This window comes from Erigeron canadensis, chromosome 2 (genome assembly GCF_010389155.1).
Source record: "Erigeron canadensis isolate Cc75 chromosome 2, C_canadensis_v1, whole genome shotgun sequence".
Lineage (NCBI taxonomy): Eukaryota > Viridiplantae > Streptophyta > Magnoliopsida > Asterales > Asteraceae > Erigeron > Erigeron canadensis.
In genome coordinates, this window is record NC_057762.1 from 29,716,198 (window position 1) to 29,725,068 (window position 8,871).

At 28.4% G+C, this 8,871-nt stretch overlaps 1 long non-coding RNA gene across 1 annotated transcript; it reads right to left on the reverse strand.

Annotated features, from left to right (window-relative positions):
- Nucleotides 1–1,888: 1,888 nt before the first annotated feature.
- Nucleotides 1,889–3,969, reverse strand: LOC122586352. The gene is made up of 3 exons (XR_006321961.1): nucleotides 3,780–3,969; nucleotides 2,918–2,959; nucleotides 1,889–2,145 (listed from the first exon to the last, which is right to left on the reverse strand). It is a non-coding gene; the product is annotated as an uncharacterized LOC122586352 (long non-coding RNA).
- Between the last annotated feature and the right edge of the window lie 4,902 nt (nucleotides 3,970–8,871).

Sequence of the window (8,871 nt, forward strand, 5' to 3'; positions counted from 1 at the left end):
ACCTAACTTGTTAACATACAAACTAAGTGTAACGCGTTTTAAGGTTCGGACAAAAATGCATTTCATATCATCAACATGTTAAGACAACAAAATATTAATTAAAAGTTTGAAACCTAAAAGGGAAATATAATGGAATAATTGTTAAGTGCTAAAGGAAGGAGATACTTTTTGGAATGTTCATCATAATCACATATGAGGCTTTTAGAATTGAGAGATATTATAAATTGTATGCGTAGATGCATTTTACCTTACAACATCAATTCCCAAGGCAACAACTAGCACTATAGCTCTAAAGCTCCGAGGTAGCATATATATTGATCCCCAATTGAAGTCATAGCCATCCATCCTGTAAACTACCAATGGCAATAAAAAATGGCGACAGTCAGAGGGTGTAGGCTTATCCTTTATACATGAAACTAATGTGAAGTCAAGAGTAACAACAGAAGTAAGCATTTCTCTTAGAATGCTATTATGTCTATCTGCTAACTTGTTATGTTCTAATGCTAAACGCAAAAGAGAGAAAGAAAAAAAATGTGATTAGGTCTAAAAAACTCTTCATAACATGTAGATTACGAGTAAAACTTCAAATGAGTTTTATCTTCCATTACAACTTAAGATCAATTTTGTACCTTTCTTTAAAGGTGATCATGATGTGATTTTTTCATTGACAAAACATTTATGAAATGACAAATCACTATTACGTTACCATTGGAGAGACCAAATACATGTACTGATGGACGTGTTCAAACTTTATTTTCCTTATAAAAATAAAGTAAATTGGAATATACAAGTATATATTGTAAACCCATACACTTTAGAGGTATTAGAACTCGTTTATACAAAAGTATTTTTTTGTTTTGATGTGACATTCGTTTTTTATATGTTGCATGGATTTTTTATAAATAAATTTATATAGATACGCTAATATTAATAAGTAGAAAATCCAAAAAGTCAAAAATATATGATATACAAAAATCAGTAGCAATATTTTTTCTTCTTTTCGCGTTACAAGCTATGAAGCTAGTTTTAATCTAGGATTCTAGGTAGTCAAAATTCCACGTTCATAGTCAGTTAGTCCAAATTTGAGGCCCAATACCTTTTAGGCCCATCCGTTTCAAGAAGAGGTCAAATTTGTGCATATTGCCATATAGGTTACTTTCAATTCAACTGATTTTCGTAAGTTACACACCACCATCATGATCAACTATGATATACAAAACTTTTTTGTAAAAACACTAAGACTTTCAAGTGACGGGCCCACAGAAAAATCATGTGTAAGTTAACTTACACACTTACACATGTGTAAGTAACTTACACATGATTTTTCTATGGATTCATCGCCGGAAAGTCTTAGTGTTTTTACAAAAAAGTCTTGTATATCGTAGTAGATCATGATGGTGTACAAAAATCAATGGTCCTAGTTGGTCCTAAAATAAGAGGTGGTCTCAAATTATCTCACCCCTATATATATATATATATATATATATTAGATGGGTGTCCGCGCGTTGCAACGGTACGTCTAGAAAACCACGATTAATGGTGAGTGTCATCTTGTCGTATGGATGTACGAACAAAGCTAGGTATTTTTTGCTATTCGAACCAGTTTTATAACATTCGTTTCAAGACATAGCAATACAAATTCCTTTGAAATAATAAAATCTTCGTCAAAATGTCACATATATGTTGTCTTGCTTTCTAAATTCAACTAACTTATAAAAATCAATTTACTCTTGCAAACAGTAGATCCTCACGAAAGTACACTAACACAATAACAACATCTTGCAATGATAAGCCAAATACAACAATTTCAAAATGCAAGCTAAAAGGATGATCTATGATTAGTCATGCTATGCCTTAATTGTGACATAAGTCAGACATAAATCAGGTTTAAATCTCAGGTAGCCTTGTTTTCTATAGTTGATTGTGTATAGGCAGATGTGTATTTGATTTGTTCTAACGTCTATCCACGGGAACGAACCTCAGCAAGCAGAGCATTATACAAAAAGGTTTTCCCTGTTCCGCCCGGGCCATCTATGAAAAACACTTCTGGAATATTACCATCAATGTACCTGATTATGGCGTCGTATGCGAACCTCTGATCAGGGTTTAGTTCATGCCTGGCGCGCAGATGTTCGTCTTCAACAACTATAGAAAACAGTATGGGGGTTATAGAATGTCTAATGAATAAAACCTATTGTAATACTCACTGGAAGACTTGTAACATCATATACCTTCCAACCCGAAGATTAAACCAATTTAATATGCACATGCAGAATATATATGATAGTTCTATGAATTTCCTATATGAAGCTATAGACCTTATGCATCTTACTCGCCAAACTTTTGAGTTTTGCCAATAGATTATATCCAGAAGTAGGCATTGAAGCTTGATGAAGAAAAACATCATTACCTTTACTGAATACATAATACTTGCAGGATTATAGATTGGTTACCAAAAGTATGAAAGTGAAAAGCGACATGGGACAAACAGATGGACGTTGAATTTGAGAGCCAAATATCATCACATGAACATTTTATATTATCCTAATCTAGCTTAACCTTGATGAGCTTGGGTTGGATGGTCTAATTTTGTCTAATTGAGGTAGCAACCACCTTATAAACGGCTTCACCGACAATGTAAATACCTAAAGTTGACAACACTTTTAGTGCAATATTGTACCCATAATTCATTCATCTCATAATTAAGTAACCATTCCTCTAATATCATGTTGAAGGTTACACTACTTTCATAGGTGAATATGCAAAAAAAAATTAAACGACACAAAATTTTGAATGATATAATATATTGGTGAAGACATTAGCATTTTAAAATATTGGATAAATTAAAGATATGAGCTAGTACATACTAAAATAGAAAATGAGCTAAAACTCCAAAAATTTAACTTAAGAATTGTACCTTATTGGTTTCACTGACACAAAAGAAAGCAGTTTGTATTGTCTGCAAATATAAAAGAACACATTTAGTTCATAATAATGCAATAAGTCTAACTATCATAATTGTTGGGCTACTATGTACATATATTACTCAAGATCCCATACATGCTCTAAAATCTATTAAGTAGGTGAAATTATTGAGTGTGGCGAGGATCTAATTACATCAATTTGTCTCTGATATAAACTTATATCAATAACATATAATTTAACGCAATCCTCGCAAAACAATCAAAGCCCCCAACACTTTGAGTCATTCTATCAAACACATTGCGTGCATTACCAAATTTGAGATTTCCCTTAACATTCTAAAGCAACTCAAACTAATCACTAAAAATCTCTATTTTAAATTTAAACTATCTAACCGCTATATCATAAAATACTCAAAGCTATATCGATCACGAATCGATCTGCTGGTGGCGGTGTATATATGGATTGATCACGAATGGCAAATCATTTGATGGATCAATTTAGGGAGAGACATGGAGAAAGGGTCGATCAATTTAGGGTTTATTTTTTGTGTGTGTTTATGATAGAAAAAGGGATCGATACAGAGAGGTGTTTTTTTTTTCCAGTATTAGTGAGGGTAGTTTAGTCTAACTTGGTAGATATGAGAGTATAGATGTAGTAAGTTGGAGGGTATTTTAGTCACATCAGGTTCTTACTCCCTTAAAGCTAATTTGCTTTATAAGGGAGTATAGATAAATAAAATCCGTGTTTTTCATGTTCGTACGTAAACTCCATTTTCATCATATCAAATAATGGCAAAGACTTGTATATCCCTGATGACATTCTCAACAACATATTTAATTTGTTCGATTACCTACCTACCCGTACGTACAATCTTTATCGCGCTTCAGATACGTATCAAAACATTGGAACCGTCTGATCTTGAATCTCGACTTCAATGACTTGAGATCATGCAAGAAGTTCTTTCTCCCGGGCCGGATTTGTCAAGTTATAGACAAATGCGCAACCACCGGTGAGTATCGTTTTCTCCTTTTCAAGGTAAACAAGTCGTACGTGCATGGTTGGTGGAACGTTCAATGGTATTCTTCTTTTAACTCTTGAAAACCCAAATAATAATAACCATTAATTATATGGTTGATATAATTTTATACAATCCATTGACTATATATATAGGGTAGTGTACAATAAAGTTCCCGACCTACCACCTATAAAAGGACGCGCGCCTTTGTTGCGTTACATGTAGGGACGTCATAGACTGGCGTGATTTCATATCTATAAGTTATTGGTATTGAACAAACAAGGTCGGTGTTTGGGAAACACGTACATCATTGCTCGACTGGTGAGTGGCCTTATTTTGGAAGCTAGGCTTCATGATATGTGTATTTTCGATGAAGGAAAAATTATTATTAGGAATAAGAGGACTAGGAAGTTTATAATCCGCGACTTGCTGAAAGATTATTCAGATGATGAAGGCCGCGATGTATATGGATTTGAGTCGAGATATTATGATGATTATATTCAAGTTTGGAAAACACAAGCCATAGAATATGAGCCGAGCTGGGTTTCACCGTCTGAACTAGTTTGATATGATCATATCATCCCTTTGAATTAGTTATGGTAAGTGGTGAAATCATTGAATAAGTACAATTTGGTTTTACTTTTTTTTGTTAACAATAGATCATCTAATCTTATGTCAATTGAAACGTTAGCCAGCCAGCTAGCCTGTTTTGTATATGCAAGGGTTATTTAATAATGAGAGTTGTATTAAAAAGAAACCATCAAAATTGGATAATCTCAACCACTAGATTAACAATTACCAATGGTTATTAAAAGCAGGCTTACATATGAAAGGGTCTCCTATCATCTTCATGGACGAATGTAATCACCACCGATCATCTTCGGTGACATTTGCCATGTTCATCTTCATTGCAATATTGCATAAACTCCATACAAGTTCTATCTACATTGCATAACATGTCATTAGTTGGGATTTGTCCCTTAGGATTCAAAGCTAAAACTGAATTCATCAAGAGAATTTACAACCGAATTAATATAAACAACAATACTTTAAATGTTAGTTTGCTACATTTAGCCTAATATATATTAGTCACAAATTAGTTTGATTAAACTTTTAAAAAAACAAATTTTGTTTGGTTAAACTTTTCAAAAAACGAAATTTGTTTGGTTAAGCTTTTCAAAAAACAAAATTGACTTGGTTATAGATAGAGGCAATAAAGTTAATTAATTGATTTGATTTTGTTGACAAATATGAATATTTCAATAAAGTTTAACAAATGGAGGTGAATAAGGTTATTAGAATGAAAAAAATATTTTTATTTTTTCCATAATGTATTTATTAAATCCATACCCTTTATATACCTTATAGAATAAAATAAACCCTAACCAATTAATCAAAATATAATAACTCTTTCGTTTTTTCTCTCGGTTGGAAATGACAAAATATAAAAAGCCCAAAAATTCACTAATAATCTACCAATATATATATAACAAGGTACTAAATTCAATCCTAAACAAATAGGAACCCTTAGATGAGGTTCAACTTTGATTTATAACCCTTAGATTAAATTTAATTATTTCATTTTTCTTAAATGACAATATTAATACTTATACTTTATATGATTTGTCTAAATATATCACTTACAAAAATAAAAAAATTTAAAATAAATTAAAAGATACCTAAGCTCTTTTTAAATTTGGAAGTTTTCAAACATATTTGCAAAACAATCATGAACGAAACTTATATACTACCAAATTTAATGTTGTCAAATTTAATATCTCAAATAATGTCCAAAATCAAAATATATGTGGACTACTTTTAACAAAACTACCATTAACAAAAATCAAACACTACCAGAAGTGTATGCTTTGTAGCTTTGTTGTTTTAAGTGTCTTAATTGAGGTGGGAAGTAAATCACTTCACCGATTAAAATCATAATTTGGGTATTAACAATTTTATAATGTTTAATTAGTAAATAAATCATGAATTATATTAAATTAAATCTATATATATAACGGAACTTAAATATTCAGAGTATGATGACTTAGTTTATGTAAACTTTATTACGAATTTAATGTGGCTTTATTAGATAAATACATATTATAGTTTAAAGTTTACAATTTGATTTTTGATTTTATACAAATGGAGAAAATATACTTTTCTATCATTATGTTATTATATTAATAAAGTATCAAAAACATTTTAAATATTAAATTAAAAGCACATATCCGTTCACCCAATCCTCACAAAATTTTCAATGGAATCATCATGACTAATTATAAGCGACTGTATTTTCTATAGGGGATTTTGGTCCCTTATTTATAGTTCTTGTATTAACCGGTCTGGATACACTAACTAACTAACTTTAATCCTTTATAATGGATAACCACTAAATTTTTATGACTAAGCATTACCAACACAAACATATTATTGTTTTTAAATAAAAAAATATAACACTTTATCCATTTCAAAATAGTGTTACATTTTCACTTTTATTTATCTAAATAGTGCTCAATTAATTTAATTAACTATATTACTGCATGTCTATTATGTTAAATTTTAATGGCCCTCATTTTTTTTCACACATATATATTGTCTTTTCTAAATTTAACGGTAAATTATCATCTAATAATTATATGTATTATGATTATATAATTCTATAATTGAGTGTGCTTTTTATTATGAATAATTATTTTAAAACAAGCGAGGAAAATATTTAATGACTTTGGTCATTGTCATATTATGTTGATCTATTTGATAGTTAGTTATTATAGTTTAATTTAATAACTCGATTTTTTATAAAATTAAAAAGATAATGTTCTTTTGAAAATTTTATTATTACACTAAAGAAAATTATATTTAATTTTACATTGTTGTTATATAACAAAATAATAAATATATCGTACCATCTACAGTTAAAAGAAAACTTTTTCAAATATTAAAATTATCATTTTTCATTAACCAATATATTTTATTTAGGTGTTAAAAAAATCTATATTTTATTCTATATCATCATTATACAAATATATATATATATAATATTTAATCCTACTAACCATTTTTTAATATAATATTTAATCCTACTAACCATTTTTTAATACAAAACATTTTTAAGATATTTATATACAAAATCATATTTCAACAAGGTTTTATTTATAATTATTAATTATATTATGGAAACTTAATATGTTTATTTTGCGTGACCTTGCTTTTGTTCAACTACAAAATAATAACAACTTTAATGGAGATTTATAGCATCATTCTGTTGAAGATTATTAAATTGATTTATTATAGTCCTGAATATGAAACCAAGGACTAAGTAAACTTGAGTTTAAATCCTGATGTGAGCAAAATGCTCACATGAATGAAAACACTAATTGGTTTATGAAAAAACATGTCGTTGAGCCTAAGTTTATCGTTAAAAAAATTATAATAGCATTGAACTTTTATAATGATTTTTATCTATCAATAGTTTAATTGGCTAATATAAAAAAAATGACTATTTTTAACTACTAAATGTTATGCATATAACAAGTAACACAAAAATGTAGGGTATCTATCTATTTTATATAAAACACAAAGTTTTAAGTTGTTTTTTTCTCTTTTTGTTAACATAGCTAATATTTATAGCTCTATCATTGTTATCAAATATTAATTTAGAATATGCTATTTAAACTTTAAAGATAAACTAATAGTAATAGCTATTTTTAATGTATATTCACGAAAAAAAAAACTAATTCTTTTGAATATATTATTATCATTATCATGCATTATCTCTTTTAATCTAATAGACTAATACTATCATTTGTATTTTATTTTATTATATTTTATCTCTATACATATATTGTTTAAATGGTAAAGTTTTTCAAAATAATAACTAATAAAATAACTTTTTTTAATATAAATTCATATAAACTATATGCTACAATATATACTAAAATAATAATAATAAAAAAGATATCAAGAAATCATGAATTTTGAATGATAGTTAATAAGAAAGGCTTTGAATAAAATAATTCATATAGTTCTTGGATATGGAAGGCTTAAAATTGACTTAACTTAAACTTAAGTGAAAGATGTCATCATCTATATACAAGAGAGTCTTAAATTATATAATGGAAAACAATGACCATTAGATGAGTTTTCATTTTTAAAGCACGGTAATTGTGCGATGCGGCGGTGGTGATTGTTATGGCGTTCTAATGGTGTCAGCGACAAGTGGTGATGTCACAACTATTGGTGATGGTGGTGGTATCGAGTGGTGGAGGTTGATGTAAATGTAAATGATCTAAAGGGGTAGTAGAGATATATTTTAAAAGATAAGAGATTAATAGTGTAAATTACCTCGCTTAAATCAAAATGATGTTATCATCATTGACTCTATAATTGATCAAACACAACGTTAGTCATTCTACTTTATAGTTTAGACAATATATAGATTCAAACTTAAAGGATAAAATAATAATAATTGCTATTTTTTAATGTATATTTATACGTTAATTCTTTTTAATCTGTTACTATCATTGTCATGCATTATTTCTTTTCAATCTATTAATATCATTTGTATTTTATTTATTTTTATACATTTATTGTTTGAACGGTAAAGATTTACAAAATTGTAACTAATAAAAAGAATTTATTTGTACATCAATTAATATAGATTATGCGCTACAATTTATTAAAAAATAACACAAAAAGACTAAATATACCAACAATATAGTTGAAGGATACAAACAAATCATGGCTTAGTAAGAAATCAAAAAGAATAAATGATTATGGTTAAGAATCACAGTGATAATTATTTTGGAGTTCGGGCTAAGGCATTATAATATATCAAAATAAAGAATTAAAAAAATTGTAGACTGAGCTCTTAAAAAATATATTTTAAAACTTGAATTTGAAATTTTTTAACAATAAACTTTTCACAAAAA